Genomic DNA, 23,584 nt, shown 5'->3' with positions numbered 1-23,584 from the left:
CAATATTTGGAGCTTCCTCAAAGTGTGGTTACTTTGATTATAAGATGATTGTTTTCTAAATGTTATATAACCTGCTTGCTTAGGTATGATTGGAGGATATGCCCTGTATCAATTGTAATCACTTCTGCATTAAATAAGCCTGCTGGAGGTCAACTAAGGCTGCCACCTGCCAGATGTCAACAGCACTCAGTGTCTATGTGTTGCCTCCAGATCCCCGCACACCCACTGTGACTGAGGTAGATGAGTGGCCCAAAGCAACACTGAAGAACATCTAGGCTGTTTCCACAGTTTAGATATTGTGAATTGTGCTGCTTTAAACATTGATGTGGCTGTGTCCCTATAGTATGCTGTTTTCCATTAGGTATAGACTTAGAAGTGGGATAGCTGTGTGAAATGGTGGTTCCATTCCCAGTTTCCCAAGGAATCTTCATAATGCTTTCCACAATGGCTGCACCAATTTACAGTTCCACCAGTAATATATGAGTGTACTATTTCAACATATTCTTGCCAACACTTATTGTTGTTTTTTATGCATAATAGCTGCCATTCTGACTTCAGGGAGATGATATCTTAGAGTAGCTTTGATTTGCTTTTCTCTAATTGCTAGAGATGATTAACATTTTTTCATATATTTGTTGATTTATTGTACATCCTCTTCTGAGAAGTGTCTGTTCAGGTCATTGGCCCATCTATTAATTTGGTTTTTGTGTTTTTTGGTGCTTAGCTTGTTGAGTTCTTTATATACCCTGGAAATAAGTGCTCTATCTGATGTGTGAGGGTTAAAGATTTGCTCCCAGGATGTAGGCTTTCTATTCACCTCACAGATTGTTTCTTTTGCTGGAAAGAAACTTTTTTAGTTTTAGTCCATCTTATTTATTGATTCTTGGTTTCAATTATTGCCCAACAGGACTCTTATTAAGGAAGTTGGGGCCTATTCCCACATGATGAAGATTAGGGCCTATTTTTTTCTTCTATTAGATGCAGATTCCCCGGGTTAATTTCTAGGTCCTTGATTCATTTTGAGTTGAGTTTTGTGCCTGGTAATAGATAGGGATTGAATTTCATTTTCCTGCACATTGATTTCTAGTTTTCCCAGCATCATTTGTGGAAAAGGCTATATTTTCTCCAATGCATGTTTTTGGCACCTTTGTCTAATATAAGATAATTGTAATTTTGTGGGTTAGTCTCTGTGTCCTCTTTTCTGTACTGTTGGTCTACTAGTGTGTTTTGATGCCAATAACACGCTGTTTTTGTTACTATCGCTCTGTAGTATAATTTTAGGTCTAGTGCAGTGATGCTACCTGCTTCACTCTTCCTGCCAATTATTGCTTTAGCTGTTCTGGGTCTATTATTTTTCCAGATAAATTTTATGATTCTTTTTCTTCTTTTATGAGGTAGATTTTTTTCTTTAAAACAAAATTGTGTTTACTCCTTTCTCTAACAGAATGCCTGATGTGATTTATATTAGGTTTTCTGAGAGCACTCAGCTTAAACTTTTGTATGTGCCTTATTCTCTCTAAATGATATTTAAGATATAGTTTTTGTCTTTCTTTGATATTTAGGCAACCTGAAACACCTGTGTGTTTCACAAAATAACAGTAAACATTACATAGAAAATTAAACTGCATGTTGAGTTTCTCAATTAAAATTTTCAAATATAAAGGGACAGTTCTCATCCTGCTTTTCTTACATCAGTATTTTTGCTCATCAGAGAATATGGGTTCTTGAGTCTTTACTACCTTCAGGGTTGCATAATAATCAACATTAAAATCTATAATCCTCTTGTCCTCCCTGGAGAGAATGGAATGCTCCAAGAGTGAAAAGTTTTCTTAACTGTCATAAACCGAGTATTTGAAGCCCAGTGTTGTTTCAAGTTAAACTCAGGTACTGTACAAAAGAACTTCTGAAAGCATTTATTGGAAGCTACAAAATAAAAAATTCAATAGAAAAGTAGACAAAGGGAGATAGAGATGCAGATGTAGATGGAGAAGAAGACAAAAGAGAGGGAGAAAAGAGAAATAAACCTAGTTGTATAAGAGGAAAAGAGAGACAGAGGGAAGAAGTATTAAAAAGAAGTGTGTGTGTGTGTGTGTGTGTGTGCACTTTTTTGTGTACATCCACATAGCCTCTTGTATTTACACCAATGCTTTCTAAATTTGATTCATAAACCTGTAACTTCATATTGAAATTATCTTTCATTCTTATCTTTTTTGCTTATGTGAGCTGCTAACAGGTTAAGTATATGCCTTATTTAGACTACCACAACAACTGAATTTATTATTCTGAATAAGTAATTGTTGAAAAATAGCTCAACTCCAAATTATGGGGTCTTAGTTATATCTATTTTCCTTTTGTCTACATAGTGAAGCCAATAGAACAACACTGACTGCCTATTTCACTCTACAGCTTTCCAGTTGCAAAGTTGGGCAAATTGATAACCTATTGTGTCTTCTGTATACCATTTATAAAGTGGAGCTATTGCTGGGTGCACAAGTACACACCTGTATTCTCCAAAACTCTGAAAGACGAGGTAAATTAGTGAGGCCCTAAACAACTGAGCGAGATCCTGTCTCAAATTTCAAATAAAGTAAAATTAAAATGTGTAAATTTTCAAATAAAGTAAAATTAAAAGTTAAAAAAAATGTGTGGGGATGTGGCTGAGTGATTAAGCACCTCTGAGATAAATTTCCTTTACCAAAAATTAATTAATTAATTAAAGTCAATAGAAAATTATATTTTTTTATAGAGAGAGAGAGAGAGAGAGAGAGAATTTTTTAATATTTATTTTTTTCTAGTTTCTAAGTGGACACAACACCTTTATGTTTTATTTTTACGTGGTGCTGAGGATCTAACCTAGTGCCGCACATGCCAGGCAAGCACATTACCTCTTGAGCAAAATCCCCAGCCCGAATATAAAATTTTTTAAAATAAAGTTATTACTCTGTTGAACCTGAAGGATTGGACTGAAGATTAAAAATAATATGTTAGCATTCAGAACAGTAAGTGATTATGAGACACTGTTACTATTAAAAACAACATTAAAAAATGTAAAGCAACTTAAGCCAATAAATAAAACAACTATTCCTGTTCATAATGATCATTTCTCCTTTGTTAGTTAAATTATGACACAAGTAATATATTGAATTAAAAAATATTGTTTAATTATTCAGGTCTGTTAGATTAATTTAGATTATATTGAATCATTTTTTATAACAACAACAACCATACTACCAGCCTCCGGAATGCAAGCTCTGTGACAGTGTTGGATGCACAGTAGGCTTTCCACTACCATTGAAAGAACAAAAAGAGGGCTGGGGATGTGGCTCAAGTGGTAGCATGCTCACCTGGCATGTATGTGGCTGGGGTTCGATCCTCAGCACCACATACAAACAAAGATGTTGTGTCTGCCGAAAACTAAGAAAAAAATATTTTAAAAATTCTCTCTCTCTCTCTCTCTCTCTCTCTCTCTCTCTCTCTCTCTCTTTTAAAAAAGAAACAACAAAAAACACCATCTTTTATGCTCATGAGATTTATCTTTAATAACAAGAAAATATCATGAGTTGTCACTTGAAAAATTTTTCTGTCACCTTAAAAACATTTTAGATTGTTTCATTTAAATATTGATATAACTTCCATGAGTAGATAATTAAATTCCTAAAGTGAAAAAAAGTCTTTCTTGCATTTATACTCTTAGATATATCACTTACTCTTTCCACTTACATAGAAATGACTATCACGTTTCCATTGGCACGTGTCACTCTTTTAATAGGTTCATAAGCCTCAGCAAAACAGAATTTTGCAAGATATCAAAACTATGATAATTACCTTGCTGTTGTTCTTAATTTGCATTTTAAAGAAATTTTAGATTTTTTTGCTGGCTAGTAAATGCAGTTTCATCTACCCATACCTATATTAATTTTCTCTTAATCATAATATTATTGACGATTATGAATGATCAACTGATTTTTCTGAAAAAGCATTCATTGATCTTTTATGGTTACCAGATAAGTCATTCTGTTGGTAAGAAAAAAAAATATATGACTTTTCATTCTAATATAATTTTTTTAAATGTTGTACATTGTGGGAAAAAATATCAAAATTAATTTCTTGCAAGATAATAGTATATTTCAAAATATATCATAAATAATAAAATTATACTATATTAGATTTTCAAAAAATATAATAAGTGTAATATGATTCTTAAAAATTTTTCTTTTTAGCATTGTGTTCTGAGTATATATATATATATATATATATATATATATATATATATATATTTATTTTATATATATATATCTTAGGAAATGTTAAAGATTCAGGAAGACATCGCCAGAAAACAAAAATCTCCCCATTTACAGTCAAATATAAAATGAAATATATTTTGTTACATATGATTTTAAACCTTATTCTATTTTTTATATACATATGACAAAAATAAATTTTATAAACATGCACAATATGTAATGATTATATATTTACTCTTTAAATTTGATATAAATATTCCCCCTTTTCTTACAGTTTGGCAAATGTGTTTGTTTCTTAGAAGGTACACACTAACCACCAGGTTGCCCATATTGTGAGTACTGCAGAATGGGTTATGTTTTGGAACAGCCAGAAGTGGTGCCACCTTTCCCTGTAGGGACTATAAAAGGGTCAGGGGTTTCGAGAAAAGGCATTATACAAACAAGTTAACTATTTTGGTAATGATAGCATGGTTTTGCCTCTTTGTTCTTTACCTTGTTACTTTGCAACTTATCCACTTTCAGGGCTAGCACATGACCTAGATTAGCCCCTTCAATTAAACAGTCTTCTTAGGCCTTGTAAATATCACAAAAATGATTTTTATTGGATCTTCATGCATTAACCAAAGCATTTTAACATAGAATATAACTTTTAAAAGAACAGTAAATCATTGGTTGGCCGGTTATAAATGAAACTTTAATGACTACAGCAGTGTTATAATTCCAGGAACAGTGTAATTTAGTAAAAGTTAATACTTATTTTCCATACACATTGAGACAAATAGTTTAATAATAGTCAGTTTCCTCCTCTGTAAAATATTAATGTCAACTTTGTAGAATTCACTTTTAAAAATTAAAAAAAATGGCCAGGCATGTTTGTTCACAACTATAATCCCTCTAATTTAGGAGGTTGATCAGGAGAATAACAAGTTCTAGGCCAACCTCAGTAACTTAGTGAAACTCTAAGCAATTAAATGAGGTCCTGACACACACACACACACAAAATAAAAATAAATAAATAAATAAATAAATAAATAAATAAATAAATAAATAAATAAAAAAAAATTAGAAAAATTGTAAATTCTTGCAGGCTACCAAGCACAGTCTATACCAGGTCATCAGCTGTTGTTATCATTGTTGCTACTGGTATTAGCTCTGAAGCACATTGAGTTATGTGGGTAAAGTAAAAGTCATCAATACATATTTCATAGACTAGTCATTGGAGACTATTGAACTTGTAAGTTTGCTTGAAAAAGGGATTAAGCAAAGTATAAATTTAGGAATATAAGATCCAAGATTGCATGGTGCTCCTTTTTCTTTTTTATGTCATTTGTGCAGCTAACACCATAGTATTTTCTTAACAAGGATCCCATCTATGTTCCTAGCATCCACAACAAGTATGCAGGGAAGTCATTCTCAGGACTTTAAGATGCTTTGTTTGACATTGAAAGCAAAATGGATCCTTCCAAGGCCTGGGAAGAAGTAAAGACAGATTTTTTCAGCTTCATGGTGAAAGCCATTGCAGGGACTTTGAGACAAGTAGCCTAAGAGAGATCTTTAAATACCCCATGTTGAATGGGTATAATATATCCATGAGTGTATTGATAAATTAAGAAATAAAAGTGGAATATTTTGTCTCTGTGTATGTGTTTGTGTATGTGTGTGTGTGTGTGTGTGTGTGTGTGTGTGTGTGTGTGTTTACCTTGCTCCTCATTTTTTATCCCTGGGGATCAATAAAGAAGAAATGAAAGATTTATATTCTATAATTATGCAACTTTGAAATTGAAAAGTTGAGTTCAGTATTAAAAGTAAAGAGAAAACTTTAATACATTAAAACAACAACTATTATCCAACAGTATTAGGAAATCAAGTTAGTGCAGCCCTTTCAGATCTAATCACATTACTGCACACAGGAAAGCATTAGTCTCTTATGGAGCACATGGGAAGTGTGCATGAGGCTGCTCTGCCCTGAAGCCTTGACCTGCTTCTTAGAAAATTCTGATCTAATCATGTTTCTAGTAAATGTAGTCACTCTTTACCACACAGGATAATTACTTTTGCATTAGTATTATATATATATATATATATATATATATATATATATATATATATATATATATATATATAATTAAAAGAGCATTTGTAAATCCAACAAGATATAATAAGAACAGACCATTTTCAATACTTTTGTAACTCATATTCTGCTGACTGGTTGTGCCTTTTGTGTGAAACCTAATCGTTTTTTAAAAAAATTATGTTTACCTTTTCTTCCAATCTCTCTACTTTCCTATATCTCTTCCTTGCTCTCCCTCTGTTTTTCTATAGTTCTACCGAGGATTGAAATGTGAACTCAGGGGCACTCTATCTCACTGAGTTACATTCCTGAGTCTTCTTTTTTTCAGTTTGGGAAAAGGTCTCCCTCAGTTTCCCAGGTTTGTGTTTGTTTCTGAGAAATATATTAACTGAGTAGCGGCTTCAAACCACTGAAAAATGAATAAAGTGACCATGTATTTGTGTTGGGAGCTGCAGCTAAAGCAGCCCCAGCAAACTTCCAGCTGATTGGCTCACCACAGCCCCAGCAAACTTCCAGCTAATTGACTCCTCTGCAGTGATGCTCATCGGGCTGTTTCCCTGCCCTTTCAGACCACGAAGCTGCTCATTGGGGAACTCTTTTGGCTCTGCCCATGTGACCCAGCCAATCTGGCTCAAAAGCAGGGACCTAAGAGTTCTGGTGAAGTGCTCGCTGGAAGAGTAGGAGGTGACGTTTGAGCTCTCAGGGAATTCCCAGAGAGCTCATGTAATTTGGCGTGCATGCTAAAAACAAAGTTCGTTCCTGCTTGACAAGTGGCTCGTGAATTTTGCCCAGCCAGACTACAGCATTTGGTGGCCCGTACAGGGAACAAATGAGGGTAAGTGATAAGGCAAACTGCTCACCCCTGAGGGCAGGGTGAGAGGATGTGTAGGCATTTTAAGATTATTCTTTTATTTTTTTTTTCGCTTTTGTTTTAAGTTGCCTGTCCCTGGAGATGAGTGAGATGGACGAAAAACAGCTCACATCTGAGGAACAGATAGGGAGAAAGGATGGATGGACATTTCAGGAGGATAGAAAGGCAGATATAATCAATTTTTGTTCCATTTTTGTTTCATTTTGTCTCGGTTTCCTTTGCATTATCTTAGTGAGGGGTATCTTCGTCACGGAAATATGGAATTAAAAATTAGTAAAAATCAAACTTAAAAATGTTAAGTAAATTGTTAGAGGAAGGAGACACCCCAGTAAAAGCAAGAACAGTTAGGGCATACGTTGAAGATTTAAAAAGGATAGAAAAGGAAACCCAGGAACTCTGTCAGTTGGCACAATACTGTTATGAACGTTGGTACAATCTTTTTTACTTAGTCAAAAAGAAGACAATTTAGATAAAGTAAAAGAGGATGCCTCTCGAGATAGTCAGAAAGGGGAAGGAAGTTTAGAGCAGAAAAAGCCATCAGAGGAGAAGTTACAACAGGAGGCTGCTACTAACACCTTTCTATCACCAGAGGGCGAAAGTGTCCAACCAACAGCTCCACCTATGGAGACAACATATGCTGAGAGGCCCCTAAGCCCTGTAGTTGATAGATGGGATCCTGGGACAGGACCTCAAAAATTAACATGCCCTGTATTTGAGCATGTAGGAGGGCAGCAAATTCACCATGCTTTAGATTTCAAAACAGTGAAGCAGCTGAAAGAGGCTGTAACAACCTATGGTCCTCAAGCACCCTTCACAGTAAGCATGGTCGAGTCCATTACCAATTTGAACATGACACCAGCAGAATGGACTAGTATGTGTAAAGCTGTGGTAAGTGGAGGACAATACCTGTTATGTAAGGTTGCCAATGAGGAATTTTGCACAGAGACGGCGAGGGAAAATGCAGCAGCCAGTTATCCTCAGAGAAATCTAGATATGTTGTTAGGAAAGAGACCTTATGAGGGTCATCAGCAACAAATTGCATATGAACCTTCCATATACTCACAAATTTCTGCAGATGCTGTTAGGGCATGGAAGACTTTAGAAGGACATGGAGATTTACAAGGTCAATTATCTAAGGTAATGCAGAGAGCAAATGAATCTTACGCTGACTTTGTAGATAGGCTTATTCAAACAGCTTCCAGAGTTTTTGGGGATACAGAACAAGCAATGCCATTAATAAAAGAACTGGCTTATGACCAAGCAAATTGGTGCTGCAGAGAGGTTGTTAGACCTTGGAAACATGAAGATTTAAACACATATATTAAATTATGTAGAGACATTAATGAATAAGGGCAAGTCTTGGCAGCTGCAGTACAACAGGCTTTAGATACCAGGCCAAAAACATGCTACAATTGTGAACAAACAGGACATTTCAAAAGGAATTGCCCCATAGGAGGAGGGTTTAACAAAGCTAGGTATCAAAGGGGTAGAATACCAGGTATTTGCCCATGATGCCTTAGCGGGAGACATTGCACTAATGAATGTCATTCTCAAACCACCAAAGAGGGTACTCCATTATCAAAAAATGGACAAGGACCAGGTGTTTACCCATGATAACATGGAGAAAGGCATCAGGCTCCATTGCCAAAAAACGGACAGGGGGGCTCAATGCTCCAGAACTCATAATCACAAATATACAGGGCACTGGAGAAACCCAGCAACACCATCATGATAGTGCCCAGGACACATTATCCATTAAATCCCTCACTTGACAAACCAGAGAGAGTGCAGGATTGGACATCTGCGCCTCCATCAGAGCAGTACTAATTCCAGAGATGGGAGTTCAAATCATTCCCACAGGGGTAAAAGGGCCTCTTCCCCAAGGAACAGTATGCTTATTATTGGGACACAGTTCTACTACTCTAAAAGGACTTATGATAAGTCCTGGGGTAATTGATCCCAATTATGAAGGGGAAATAAAAATTATAGCCATTCTCCAAAGGGTATATCACTAACTTCACAAGGAGATAGAATAGCACAGTTATTAATAATACCCAGCCTACATGATAAATTTTCCAGTTGTATTGTAGAAAGAGGTTCCAGGGGATTAGACTCCACAGGTGTAGATTGTGCTATGCTTTCTTTAAATTTAGATTCTCGCCCCATGCTAAAACTAAATATTCAGGGACATGAATTTAATGGGCTACTGGATACAGCTGCAGACCTTAGCATCATCTCTCTTTAAGAATGGCCAAAACATTGGCTATTACAACAAGCCACTCAAATGCTTCCAGGCCTAGGAGTGGGACTAATCCCCATATAAGTGTGATGGTATTAGATTGGAAGGATCCTGAAGAATGTAAGGGAACTATACAACCATATGTATTGGATCATCTTCCTATAAATTTATGGGGATGAGATGTCTTAGATCAATTAGGACTAACATTAAAAAATAACATCAATTCAAATGCACCCACTATTATGGCTAGAAAAGATTTTAGGAAAGGAAAAGGATTGGAAGAAAAAGGACAAAGTACAGTGGCACCAATACAAATAGATCAAGAAATAGATAGACATGGATTTGGTTTTCAGAAGGGGTCACTGTGACAATAAAAATTACTTGGAAATAAGAAAGACCAGTATGGGTTCCTCAGGGGCCCCTGACCAAAGAAAAGATACAAGCAGCCCATGACTTGGTCAAACAACAATTAGCAGAGGGACATATATAACCTTCCATATCTCCCCATAATACTCCTATTTTTGTCATCAAAAATATATCTGGTAAATGGAGATTATTGCAAGACTTAAGAGCCATTAATAGTTAGATGGTTATTTTGGGACCTGCTCAATCAAGGATTCCCCTATTGTCTGCTTTGCCAAAATCCTGGTATGTTTAATTATAGATATTAAAGATTTTTTTTTCAATTCCAATTCATCCTGAGGATAGTCCATGATTTGCATTTACTATCCCTGCACTGAATCATAAAGGTCCTGCTCAGAGATATGAATGGAAAGTACTCCCTCAATGGATGGCTAACAGCCCAACTATGTGTCAAATTTGTGTTAACAAAGTAATTCAGCCACTTAGAAATCAAAATCCTGAACTACTAATATTTCACTCTATGGATGATGTATTATTAGCACAAAAAGCTAAAAACACATTGCTAGAATGTTATGCCACACTTACAAACATATTAAAAAATTATAATCTAGAGATAGCAATAGATAAAGTACAATTAAAATTTCAAATGAATTATTTAGGAATTCTATTATCCTCAACCATGGTCCATCCACCAAAAATTCAAATATGAGTAGATCAACTCAAATCACTTAACGACTTTCAAAAGTTATTAGAAGACATAAATTGGATAAGGCCTTATCTAGGCATACCAACAGGAGAGTTGGGACTTTTATTTGATATCCTAAAAGGTCCATGAGATCCTAATTCATGACAAATGTTAACACCTGAAGCAAAAAAGACATTAAAAACATTGAAACATATATGGAAAATATGCATTTGGATAGAATTGATATAAATTTGCCTTTATTATTTATTATACTACAACCAAAATAATCCTACAGCAGTATTTGGAAAAGAAGGTCCATCATTATGGATACATTTATCTTATTCTCCTAACACTATTCTTATTAGGTATCCTGAGGCTGTAGGACAATTAATACTCAAAGGAATAAAAGCAGCAAACAGAGTACTTGAAATTTCTCCCAATGAAATTACTACTCCATATACTATAGATCAAATGGATGAATTAGCTAATGAGTTAAATACTTGGAAAATAATTATGAGCAAATCTAGTGTTTCATTTGATAACCACTTACTATCTAATCATTTGTTGTCTTTTTGGAATTTGCATACTGTAGTTTTTCCAAAATCTGCATGATACTTGACCTACAATTAATTGAAATGTGAAAAATTCAGGCATAGAAAAACAAAACCAACATACATAATAAATCTAATCAGTCTGTCTCACCTGTTTTCAATTCAGTCCTTTAAATAAACCTAAATTGCCAGCATAAAACATCAGTTGCTCTAAACGAGTGGACGGATGTCCCCTGCCATGGGCTGTGTAAAATACATGGAGAATCCTGCACTGATTGTTATCTAGAATGACTTCTGCATGAACTACTATTGGAGAATAGTTGCTGATATACTGCGGTTCTTATACCAGTAAACTGGAATGAAGGTAATTTCAGGCTGCAAAAAGAATAAATTGATTTTACTAACTGGTTTCTGGAAAACACTGCCATGAAAAATTATCAATATGTTCATAAAGGCATGTGCATGTCTCTCCACAGGGGTTTTACTTAATGGGGGAGGGGGTGAGGTCTGGATATAACTTAACTGTCCATTAGTAGGTAGAATAATATAATGGAAATAACAGTGCATATACCGGTTTGAACTCAATCTAGGAAACATGGATTCATCTCTGTGTAACAGGCCTCCTTCTGAAACTCACAATGTAGAGCTCCAAAAGCAGAACGATACTTTCAGAATATCAAGTAATGTTTTTAAATAGATAGACAGATAGATATACAGAAATCCAAAATCTGAAAACGGTCTGGAAGTGTACATTTCAATAACTTACAATGTCAGTAGTGGGGGATTAATAGCAGATCAAGAGGACTACATCTGCATGCGAAATGGTTCAATTTTTAAAGAGATTTTAAATGACAATGGACAAAAAATTCAAAGGGTTACAATAAGTGTTGAGGAGTGACTTGGTAAAAGGAGCACAGAGGTGAGAAAGAATTAAGTAGAGTTCAATGGAACCAGGTATAATATCGATACACATGACTCCATGAACAGGAGCAAAGGGGACACTTAAAAAATTGAACGGACTAAGGAGAGATCAAAATTAGGGGGGACTGTAAGAAGAGCTGAAAAAAACAAAAGCATGCAATGGGCAGAAAATGTGGAAGAAAAGGCCTCACAGGTGGTAAACTGATCCATCTCTCCCTGGTAGTTCAACTGTATGAATAAGAGAGAGGCCGGCTAAGTGGGAAAGTACTTGGAAACTCTGTTCATACAGACAACAGAAAGTGCCACCAGAGTGAAAAAAGTAAACCTAGTAAGACAGCTTAGCCCCTTCTCCTTGGTCTTTTATGCCAGCTACCTTTCTTATTGTGCCTATGTTCATCTACACTGATACGTGTTAGGTCCAAAGACAGTGACAAACATTGTTACATGTATTGATGAATCCTGCCAATTCCACAAAGCACAGCCCTTTTACTTACTGTTCTCAATACCTTTTTTTCGACTCTCACCTCGTTTGAAGAAACACTTTCAGAGGAAAGAATTTCTCCCTAAGCCACATGTGTCCTTAAGTAAACTATGAATTGAGTGCTCTTTCAAGGTGTTTGGGCTGATTCCTCCAAATGGCACGTAAAACCTAGAAAAGTGTCATGCACCAACAGGCAGTACATCTTCACTGAGTTCTGTTCTTTGCACACCAGGGTCATCTTATTGTCCATTTAATGGTCAGAAAAACAGTGTTACAGTGAGTATCCTTCTTAGTAGTAGGACTAAAGTGTTTTGGACTCACATGTTCAGATACTGAAAAGGCTCAGGGAAGTCCACTTGAAAGCTAGTCATTCGATACAGGTGCTAGAGAGGAAAACAAGCTACTCTCATTTGGCAACTTTTAGACAGTGATACAGCTCTGGCCATGTAAGCGTAAATAACAACAGGTCTAATCATGCATGGTGGCCTATGGGCTTGGAACTTGCATGCTTACAAAACCAGTGATTACTTGTGCATCTTCTCCTTCGAACCTCATATGTGACTAATCAACAAGTCAAGTGTAAACTTGGGAGGAAAACAATATGTTGGGATGTCCTTTTTGTACATCAAGCCATGAACTCTTTGTCTTAACATCAACAATATAATACACGTTCAGGATTTACATCCATTTCAGAGAGTCATATCCATCTTTCTCTTGGCTATATATTTATAAAGACCAGCCAGCTTCCTTAGATGTTTTCAAGCCCATGAAAAGACCAAAAAAAAAAACATATGAAAAAAGAGTTTGAAGAATTTTCAACAAATACTAGTCTAGAAATGCTGACATGAAAACCAACTAAATTTTTCAACTCTTTCTTTTTGAAAACATTAGCTGTGCCGTGCTTTTCAAAAATGACTTGTCATAATTGATTTGTGCCCATGTTAGCAACTCTACTGAAATTACTTTGAAAGTAGACTAATGTGAGAGTTTCTCTTTAGAAATAATTCAAATTACTTGCATAGGAAGTGGAAGAAGGTCTGGGGATGTTGTAGCTCAGTGGCAGTGACCTTGCCTAGCTTGGGGGTGGCCTGCCATGGACTTTCACCCCAAACAAATGCAAGAAAAGAAAAGGGAGGGAAGGGAGAGAGAAAGTTGGAAGCGAGGGTGGCAAAGTTGGAGGGATGGAGGGAGGTAAAAAAGAAGAAATGGAGAAAAACCTGGAAGGGAGGAAGGAAGCAAGGAAGGAAGGAAATAGGGAGAGCACAAGGGCAGGGAAAGGACTGAGTCACTAAAACAAAAGGCAAAGGACACAAAGACCAATATAGGCCATAAAAGCTGTTGGAACAGTTTAGACAGCTTTAGAATTTGAGTGACATCAAACTGAGTGTTTTTATGACTGGATGGAATCTTCCTACTAAGACCCGCCTTGGCCGGGACTAAACCAAATCAAGGGGTGGGTGGCATGGAGAGGAAATCTCTCTGGCTGGAGGGGGAGGGACCCAAACCTGTGGCACTTGAGGATGCACTGTGTAGAGAAGGGGACAAGAATCCCCTGATGGGCAGTTGAGCACAACAAGGCTCCTGGGAGCCTTTGATCATGGCTCCACCGCCATTCGCCCACTACCCGCCATATGCTGAGGCCGAGAATGGGGTCACAGTGGTCTGCTCCGTTGCCTGGTGCAGGTTGGAGTTCCTGACCAAACACCTGAGTGTCCACAGCCTGTTTTGGCCTGCCTGGGAAGGCTGTCGTTGTGGTGGCAAGAGCCAAAGCCGTCTTGGTGTGATGGAGGAGGCAAGGGCTGCCTCTCAGCCATACTAGTGGGTGGTTCCGGATGAAGCACTCAGGGTTGTGGCACCATTGTCCGAAGACATGAAGCCAGGCCATCTTTCTTATGGCTTTCCTTGGGAGTTGGTGATGTGTACAGCTCTTGGATTTTTTGCTGTTCTCTCACTTTTCTGGAGAAGTTTTCAGTCGGTTAGTAGCAGGCTTTACGTGGGAAGAGAAAAAAAGCTGACTCTGAGTCTTGCTGGACTTATTGAAAAAAAATGTGGACTTATTGAAAAAGTTAGCCTTGTTGAAAAAGATCATGAAGGCTTAGACTCAAATTTAAAGGATTGCAGGTTTGAGAAGGGTTCAAGGGAAGCACAACATCTGGAGGCAACCTACGAAAAGCTGCATAGGTCCGAATCCAGCCATGGCATTGAAATGCTCTTTTAGAAGAAGAGCTCAAAGCACAGAAGGCTAAACATGGTCAACAGGATGAAACGATGGCGCATCTATCAAGAAAGATACAGTCCCTCCAAGGTGAATCTGAATCACTCAGATCACAAATAGTTGAAGCTAAAGCAAACTGGAGACTCTTTCAAGTGAATGAGGAAGAACTGAAGCTGGCAATCAAAGAGGTTTTGAATGAAGGATCCCAACTTCCGCAAACGCAGAGACCAACAATACAAGGAGAAGCTGAAGCACAGAGTGAACAAGGAGGTGTGCAATGTAAAGCAAAAATCACATTAGAGGACTCTAAGTACCTGGAGAACAAGTTCTAAGAGAAACAGAAAATCACATGAAGTCTGGAGTGAATGCTTCCTGAAGATGAAGGATAGGTCTTCTCCAAGCCTGGGAGCCCAAAGGGATGGTGGTCATCTGGAATCGGGAAGGACGAGTGAACCAGAAATTGGTGATAACTTGGAGGATGAGTCCAAAGGAGCTTTCAGGAACCTGGTTTATGGTGCTAAGCTAAAGGCCTCCTTAGAAATATTGGCAGGAGGAAGAAATAAAAAATGTATTTTCTCATCTGAAGTGGAGAAAACCATGGGGAAGACCTTACACAACACCTTAAAAGTCTGCAGACTGAACAGGCATCCTTTCAGTCAGAAAATGCAGAGCTGCAAAGTGAGAATGAGACCCTACAAAAAAACTTTAAAGTCAAGATGGAACACTATCAAGAAAATATGATGAAAGTGCACAGAAAATTAAGACTGGGGAAAACTACCGGGTGGAGCAATGAGAGAAACTTTCCAAAGTCGAGGAAAATTTGAGCCATACAATGGAAGAGCTGGAGACATACAGAAAGAGAGCCCAATACATCGAAAAAGAATTGCAGAGAACCATTCATTCCTCTCTGGGGAAGATTATTTCCTCTGAGAAAGAAGCACATGCTAGTGAGTTGGCAGCTTGGATTGCTGAAAGAAACCTCAGTTATTTCAGGAAACAAAATGCGTGCAACAGACAAAAATTAACTGAGAAGGAGCTGAGATTTGAACTTATAGAAAAAGATCCCTATGATGCGCTGGATGTTTCCAACTCAGCAATGGGCAGAAAGCCTTCTCCAAATGGCCCCTCACCAATAGGTCAGCCTTCATCTGAAAGGAGACCTCCTCATTTTGAAAAAAGTGTTCCAATCACACTCTAAGCTTTCACTCCAGTGGGAGGAGGAAGAGGGTCAAAAGGCCCTGGAGAATCCTCTGTCCCATGCGGCTAGCAGTACAGGAAGAGAATCCAGCTGTCATAAGTTCACTGATTTTCAGAGAGCACCTTCTCAGACTGGGCCCCTCTCTCCTCCAGGGGAACAGGCCAGCAGGCTGATGATCCCTCCGCCAGGTCAACTATATTCTTCTGATTCACGTCTTCCTCTACAAAGGCAAGATATGTTTTACTAAAATTGTGGTAGACCATCGGGACCAGCAGAACACAGAATTCCTAATATGCCTCCTTTGGATAAATGGGATGGGCCTATGTCTTTACAAAGGCAATCCAGTAGAAAGGAGACAATAGTTGATCTCGGGGACTCTGGCGTGCCTGATTCACCTCTCCATGCTGAAAACCAAGCAACTGGCTCTGGCGCTGGCTCTGTGTTAGCACCTTCAACTCCAGTCAGAGGTGCCTTGTTTCCAGTTGACCCAAGGAGTCAGTTCATGAGAAGAGGACCTTTTTTTTCCTCCACCTCTCCCAGGAAACTTGTATGGGAACCTGGAGATTATTTTCCACCTGGCCCGCCACCCACTCCATTTCCAATGAGAAATGTCTATGCATGGAGGGGGTTTTCCTCACAATCTTCACCCCAAGAGCTGGAATTCAGCCCTCTACACCCGCATTCTGAGTACAAGTGAGTTCCCTGAAGGGTTCCTGCCATCTGCAAATGAGCCTATTATTCAACATCCAGAACCAAACAAGAAACTTCAAGCTGTTGCTCTCTCTTTAAATGTAAATGGACTTCTCTCTCATTTTTAGTTCTTAAGTAACTGCTTTTTCTTCAGTAATTGACTATACTTTTGCTTCAATTGAAGCTCAATGAAACTATAATTCTTAAGATCGCATTTTGTAAATAAATTGGTTTACGTAGGAATCTTATGAGTAATTTATTCCTATTTTATTTTATTCCAGAGTACAGCATTTAATCTGATGAAGCCACTATTATATAAACAAGAATGGAGTTCTAGGTACTTGTAATCTAGCTGATGGAAATATATTTTAAACTCTTAACAAAGAAGTGTATTTAGTATGACTGTAGCAAATGTCAAGTGACTTTAGGCTTAATGAAATTGTCACTGATTTACAGACTGGTTGGGCATATCAGCAAGTTTTTCCATATCAGAATAACTAGAGCATGGGAGGACCAAAGGAGAGAACACAACGAAACATGTCACGGAAACAGGAGATCTCAACTACAAAGAAAAATGAAGACCTCTTTTTTATATTGGTTGCTTAAAACATTACATAGCTCTTGAGGTATCATATTTCCTACTTTAGATTCAAGTGAGTTATGAACTCCCATTTTGACCCCAAATACACATTGCACAATAACATTGTTTACACATGCACATTTTTACAACATGCCATATTAGTAACTGTTGTATTCTGCTCCCTTTTCCATCCTCTACTATCCCCCCACGTCTGCCCTCCCATCTTCTCTCTCTATCCCATCTGTTGTAATTAAAATTTTGGAAATTGGCAACCACACTTTAAACTCACTCTGCTCCCCTTTTTCCCTTCTGTCAAATTACTCATCATCTTCTTCTATTTCTCCTCCTCCTCCTCCTCTTCCTCCTCCTCCTTATACCTTTCATTCATTCATCATACACTCATGCATTGGTTCATTCATTCCTTTCACATATGGTGTTGGGGATCCAACTCAGGACCTTTGAAAGTGCGAAGCCAGCACTCTAGTGCTGAGCCACAACCCCAGCACCTGTATTTTTGATTTTATGACTGTTTATATGAAATTCAGAATTGCATTCTGCTATGGTTCACTGATATGTGGATTGACCTAGTCCTTGATTTCTGAGAGACTTTTGGAAAATACATATGAATTATTAGGATGTCGAAATGAAGAAACAAAGAGGAAATTCCCCAATTTCTTATTCTTAAATTCCACACTCTGACTCTGCCTACCTGCTATAAAAACTTTTAAACGCTTACTCCCCATTTCTATATCATTGCCAACAAGTGAACATTCACTGCCCTACAACAAACCAGAGAACTCACATTGAACAATGTTTCCCCATTAGAGACCAAGAAACAATACTTATTAAAAAAATACCCTAGTTATGAATTAGTAGTTAAATCTTTATTTGGGTGTTAAATGTGCTCTAATTATGTGTTTGTGTGTTTGTTGATGTGTGTGTGTGTGTGTGTGTGTGTGTGTGTGTGTGTGTGTGTGGCTGTGTGTGCTTGTGTGTCAAACATGCACTGAGGTGTAAAATAAATGCAGGATTGCAAAGGCCTTCTTAAAAATAAGAAGCAGCTTTATCACATTTGTAGCCCAGGAAGAATCTGCCTGATACTTGATCTACAATTAATTGAAATGTGAAAAATTCAGGCCTAGAAAAACAAAGCCAACATACATAATAAATCTAATCAGTCTGTCTCAACTGTTTTCAAATCAGTTCTTTAAATAAACCTAAATTGCCAGCATAAAACACCAGTTGCTCTAAACGAGCGGATGAATGTCCCCGGCCATGGGCTGTGTAAAATACATGGAGTATCCTCCACTGATTGTTATCTAGAATGACTTCTGCCTGAACTACTATTAGTGAATAGTTGCTGTTATACTGCGGTTCTTATACCAGTAAACTTTAATGAAGGTAATTTCAGGCTGCAAAGAAATAAATTGATTTTACTAACTGGTTTTTGGAAAACACTGCCATGAAAAATTATCAATATGTTCATAAAGACATCTATATGTCTCTCCAAGGGGTTTTACTTAATGGGGGAGGGGGTGAGGTCTGGATATAACTTAACTGTCCATTAGTAGGTAGAACAATGTAATGGGAATCACAGTGCACATACTGGTTTGAACTCAATCTAGGTAACATGGATTCATCTTTGTGTAAGAGGCCTGCTTCTGAAAAACACAATGTAGAGCTCCAAAACAGAACGATACTTTCAGAATACCATGTTATGTTTGTAAATAGATAAACAGATAGATATACAGAAATCAAAAATCTGAAAACGGTCTGGAAGTGTACATTTCAATAACTTACAATGTCAGTACTGGGAGATTAATAGCAGATCAAGACGACTGTATCTGCATGCGAGATGGTTCAATTTTTAAAGAGTTTTTTTAAATGACAATGGACAAAAAATTCAAAGGGTTACAGTAAGTGTTGAGGAGTGACTTGGGAAAAGGAGCACAGAGGTGAGAAAGAATTAAGTAGAGTTCAATAGAACCAGGTATAATATCTGCACACATGACTCCATGAACAGCAGCAAAGAGGACACTTAAAGAAATCATAAGGACTAAGGAGAGATCAGGATTAGGGGGGCTTGTAGGAAGAGCTGAAAAAAACAAAAGCATGCAATGGGCAGAAAATGTGGAAGAAAAGGCCTCACAGTTGGTAAACTGATCCATTTCTCCCTAGTACTTCAACTGTATGAATAACAGAGAGGCCGGCTAAGTGGGAAAGTACTTGGAAACTCTGTTCATGCAGACAACAGAAAGTGCCACCAGAGTGAAAAAAGTGAACGTAGTAAGGCAGCTTAACCCCTTCCCCTTGGTGTTTTATGCAGGCTCTCTTTCTTACTGTGTCTCTGTTCATCTACACTGATACGTGTTAGGTCGAAAGGCAGTGACAAACATTGTTACATGTATTGATGAATCCGCCAATTCCACAAAGCACAGCCATTTTACTTAGTGTTCTCAATACCTTCTTTTTGACTCTCATCTCATTTGAAGAAACACTTTCAGAGGAAAGAATTTCTCCCTAAGACACATGTGTCCTTAAGTAAACTATGAATTGAGTGCTATTTCAAGGTGTTTGGGCTGATTCCTCCACATCGCCCGTAAAACCTAGAAAAGTGTCATGCACCAACAGGCAGTACATCTTCACTGAGTCTTGTTCTTTGCACTCCAGGGTCATATTATTGTCCATTTAATGGTCAGAAAAACAGTGTTACAGTGAGTATCCTTCTTAGTAGTAGGACTAAAGTGTTTTGGACTCGCATGTTCAGTTACTGAAAAGGCTCAGGGAAGTCCACTTGAGAGCTGGTCATTTGATACAGGTACTGCAGAGGAAAACAAGCTACTCTCATTTGGCAACTTTTAGACAGTGATACAGCTCTGGCCATGTAAGTGTAAATAAAAACAGGTCTAATCATGCATGGTGGCCTATGGGCTTGGAACTTGCATGCTTACAAAACCAGTGATTACTTGTGCATCTTCTCCTTCAAACCTCATATGTGAATCATCAACTAGTCAAGTGTTAACTTGGGAGGAAAACAATATGTTGGGATTTCCTTTTTGTACATCAAGCCATGAACTCTTTGTCTTAACATCAACAATATAATTAATGTTCAGGAGTTACATCCATTTCAGAGAGTCATATCCATCCTTCTCTTGGCTATATATTTTTAAGGACCAGCCAGCTTCCTTAGATGTTTTCAAGCCCATGAAAAGGCCAAAAAAAAAACATCTGAAAGAAGAGTTTGACGAATTTTGAACAAATAATAATCTGGAAATGCTGACATGAAAACCAACTAAAGTTTTCAACTCCTTCTTTATAGGAACATTAGCTGTGCCGTGCTTTTCAAAAATGACTTCACAGAACTGACTTGTGCCCATGTTAGCAACTCTTTTCAAATTACTTTGAAAGTAGACAAATGTGAGAGTTTCTCTTTAGAGATAATTCAGATTACTTGCATAGGAAGTGGCAGCAGGTCTGGGGATTTTGTACCTCAGTGGCAGTGACCTTGCCTAGCTTGGGGCTGGCCTGCCATGGATTTTGACCCCAAACGCTTGCAAGAAAAGAAAATGGAGGGAAGGGAGAGGGAAAGTTGGAAGTGAAGGAGGCAAAGTTGGAGGGATGGAGGGAGGTAGAAAAGAAGGAAGAAGAAAAGGAGAAAAACCAGGAAGGGAGGAAGGAAGCAAGGAAGGAAGGAAATAGGGAGAGCACAAGGGCAGGGAAAGGACTGAGTCACTAAAACAAAAGGCAAAGGACACAAAGACCAATATAGGCCATAAAAGCTGTTGGAACAGTTTAGACAGCTTTAGAATTTGAGTGACATCAAACTGAATGTTATTATGACTGGATGGAATCTTCCTACTTAGCCCCGCCTTGGCCTGGCCTAAACCAAATCAAGGGGTGGGTGGCATGGAGAGGAATTCTCTCTGGCTGGAGTGGGAATGACCTAAACCTGTGGAACTTGAGGATGCACTGGGTAGGGAAGGGGACAAGACTCCCCTGATGGGCAGTTGAGCACAACAAGGCTCCTGAGAGCCCTTGATCATGGCTCCTACCACCATACGCACACCACCCGCCATACGCTCAGCCCCTGAAGGGGATCACAGTGGTCTGCTCCGTTGCCTGGTGCAGGTTGGAGTTCCTGACCAAACACCTGAGTGTCCACAGCCTGTGTTGGCCTGCCTGGGCAGGCTGTGGTTGTGGTGGCAAGAGCCAAAGCCGTCTTGGCGTGATGGAGGAGCCAAGGGCTGCCTCTCAGCCATACTAGTGGGTGGTTCTGGAAGAAGCACCCAGGGTTGTGGCAGCATTGTCCGAAGACATGAAGCCAGGCCATCTTTCTTATGGCTTTCCTTGGGAGTTGGTGATGTGTACAGCTCTTGGATTTTTTGCTGTTCTCTCACTTTTCTGGAGAAGTTTTCAGTCGGTCAGTAGCAGGCTTTACGTGGGAAGAGAAAAAAAGCTGGCTCTAAATCTTGCTGGACTTATTGAAAAAAAATGTGGACTTCTTGAGAAAGTTAGCCTTGTTGAAAAAGAACATGAAGGCTTAGATTCATATTTAAAGGATTGCAGGTTTGAGAAGGGTTCAAGGGAAGCACAACATCTGGAGGCAACCTACAAAAAGCTGCATAGGTCCGAATCCAGCCATGGTGTTGAAATGCTCTTTCTGGAAGAAGAGCTCAAATCACAGAAGGCTAAACATGGTCAACAGGATGAAACGATGGCACATCTATCAAGAAGGATACACTCCCTCCAAGGTGAAGCTGAATCCCTCAGATCACAAATAGCTGAAGCTAAAACAAACTGGAGACTCTTTCAAGTCAATGAGGAAGAACTGAAGCTGGCAATGAAAGAGGTTTTGAATGAAGGATCTCAACTTCTGCAAACGCAGAGACCAACAATACAAGGAGAAGCTGAAGCACAGAGGGAACAAGGAGGTGTCCAATATAAAGCAAAAATCACATTAGGGGACTCTAAAGTCGCTGGAGAACAAGTTCTAAGAGACAGAAAATCACATGGAGTCTCTGAGTGTATGCTTGCTGAAGATGAAGGATAGGTCTTCTCCAAACCTGGGAGCCCAAAGGGATGGTTGTCACCTGGAATTGGGAAGGACGAGTGAACCGGAAATTGGTGATCACTTGGAGGTGAGTCCAAAGGAGCTTTGATGAACCTGGTTTATGGTGCTAAGCTAAAGGCCTCCTTAGAAATCTTGGCAGGAGAAAGAAATCAATAATGTACTTTCTCATCTGAAGTAGCGAAAACCACGGAAGACCTTACAGAACACCTTAAAAGTCTGCAGACTGAAGAGGCATCCTTGCAGTCAGAAAATTCACAGCTGCAAATTGAGAATGAGACCCTACAGAAGAACTTTAAAGTCATGGTGGAACGCTATCAAGAAAATATGATGAAACTGCACAGGAAATTAAGATTGGAGAAAAACTCATGGGTGGAGCAAGAGGAGAAACTTTCCAAAGTCGAAAAAAAGTTGAGCCATACAATGGAAGAGCTGGAGACCTACAGAAAGAAAGCCCACTATCTTGAAGAAGAATTGCAGAGAACCATTCATTCCTTTCTGGGGAAGATGATTTCCTCTGAGAAAGAAGCACATGCTAGTGAGTTGGCAGCTCGGATTGCTGAAAGAAACCTCAGTTATTTCCGGAAACAAAATGCACACAACAGTCAAAAATTAACTGAGAAGGAGCTTAGATTTGAACTTGTAGAAAAAGATCCCTATGATGCACTGGATGTTTCCAACTCAGCAATGGGCAGAAAGCCTTCTCCAAATGGGCCCTCAACAATAGTTCAGCCTTCATCTGAAAGGAAACCTCCTCATTTTGAAAAGAGTGGTCCACTCACACTCTCAGCTTTCACTCCAGCGGGAGGAGGAAGAGGGTCAAGGGGCCCTGGAGAATCCTCTGGACCATGCGACTAGCAGTAATGGAAGAGAATCCAGCTGTCATAAGTTCACTGATTTTCAGAGAGCACCTTCTCAGACAGGGCCCCTCTCTCCTCCAGGGGAACAGGCCAGCAGTCTGATGATCCCTCCACCAGGCCAACCATATTCTTCTGATCCACGTCTTCCTCTACAAAGGCAAGATAGGTTTTACTCAAATTGTGGTAGACCATTGGGACCAGCAGAACACAGAACTCCTAATATGCCTCCTTTGGATAAATGGGATGGGCCTATGTCTTGACCAAGGCAATCCAGTACAAAGGAGACCATAGCCGATCTCAGGGACTCTGACGTGCCTGATTCACCTCTCCATGCTGAAAACCAAGCAACTGGCTCTGGCTCTGTGTTGGCACCTTTCCTTCCAGTCATAGGTGCCTTGTTTCCAGTTGACCCAAGGAGTCAGTTCATGAGAAGAGGACCTTTTTTTTCTTCCACCTCTCCCAGGAATTGTGTATGGGAACCATTAGATTATTTTCCACCAGGCCTGCCACCCACTCCATTTCCAATGGGAAATGACTATGCAGGGAG

The sequence above is a fragment of the Callospermophilus lateralis genome, chromosome 14 (assembly GCF_048772815.1).
Source record: "Callospermophilus lateralis isolate mCalLat2 chromosome 14, mCalLat2.hap1, whole genome shotgun sequence".
Classification (NCBI taxonomy): domain Eukaryota; kingdom Metazoa; phylum Chordata; class Mammalia; order Rodentia; family Sciuridae; genus Callospermophilus; species Callospermophilus lateralis.
Note: the sequence above shows the minus strand (reverse complement) of the source record.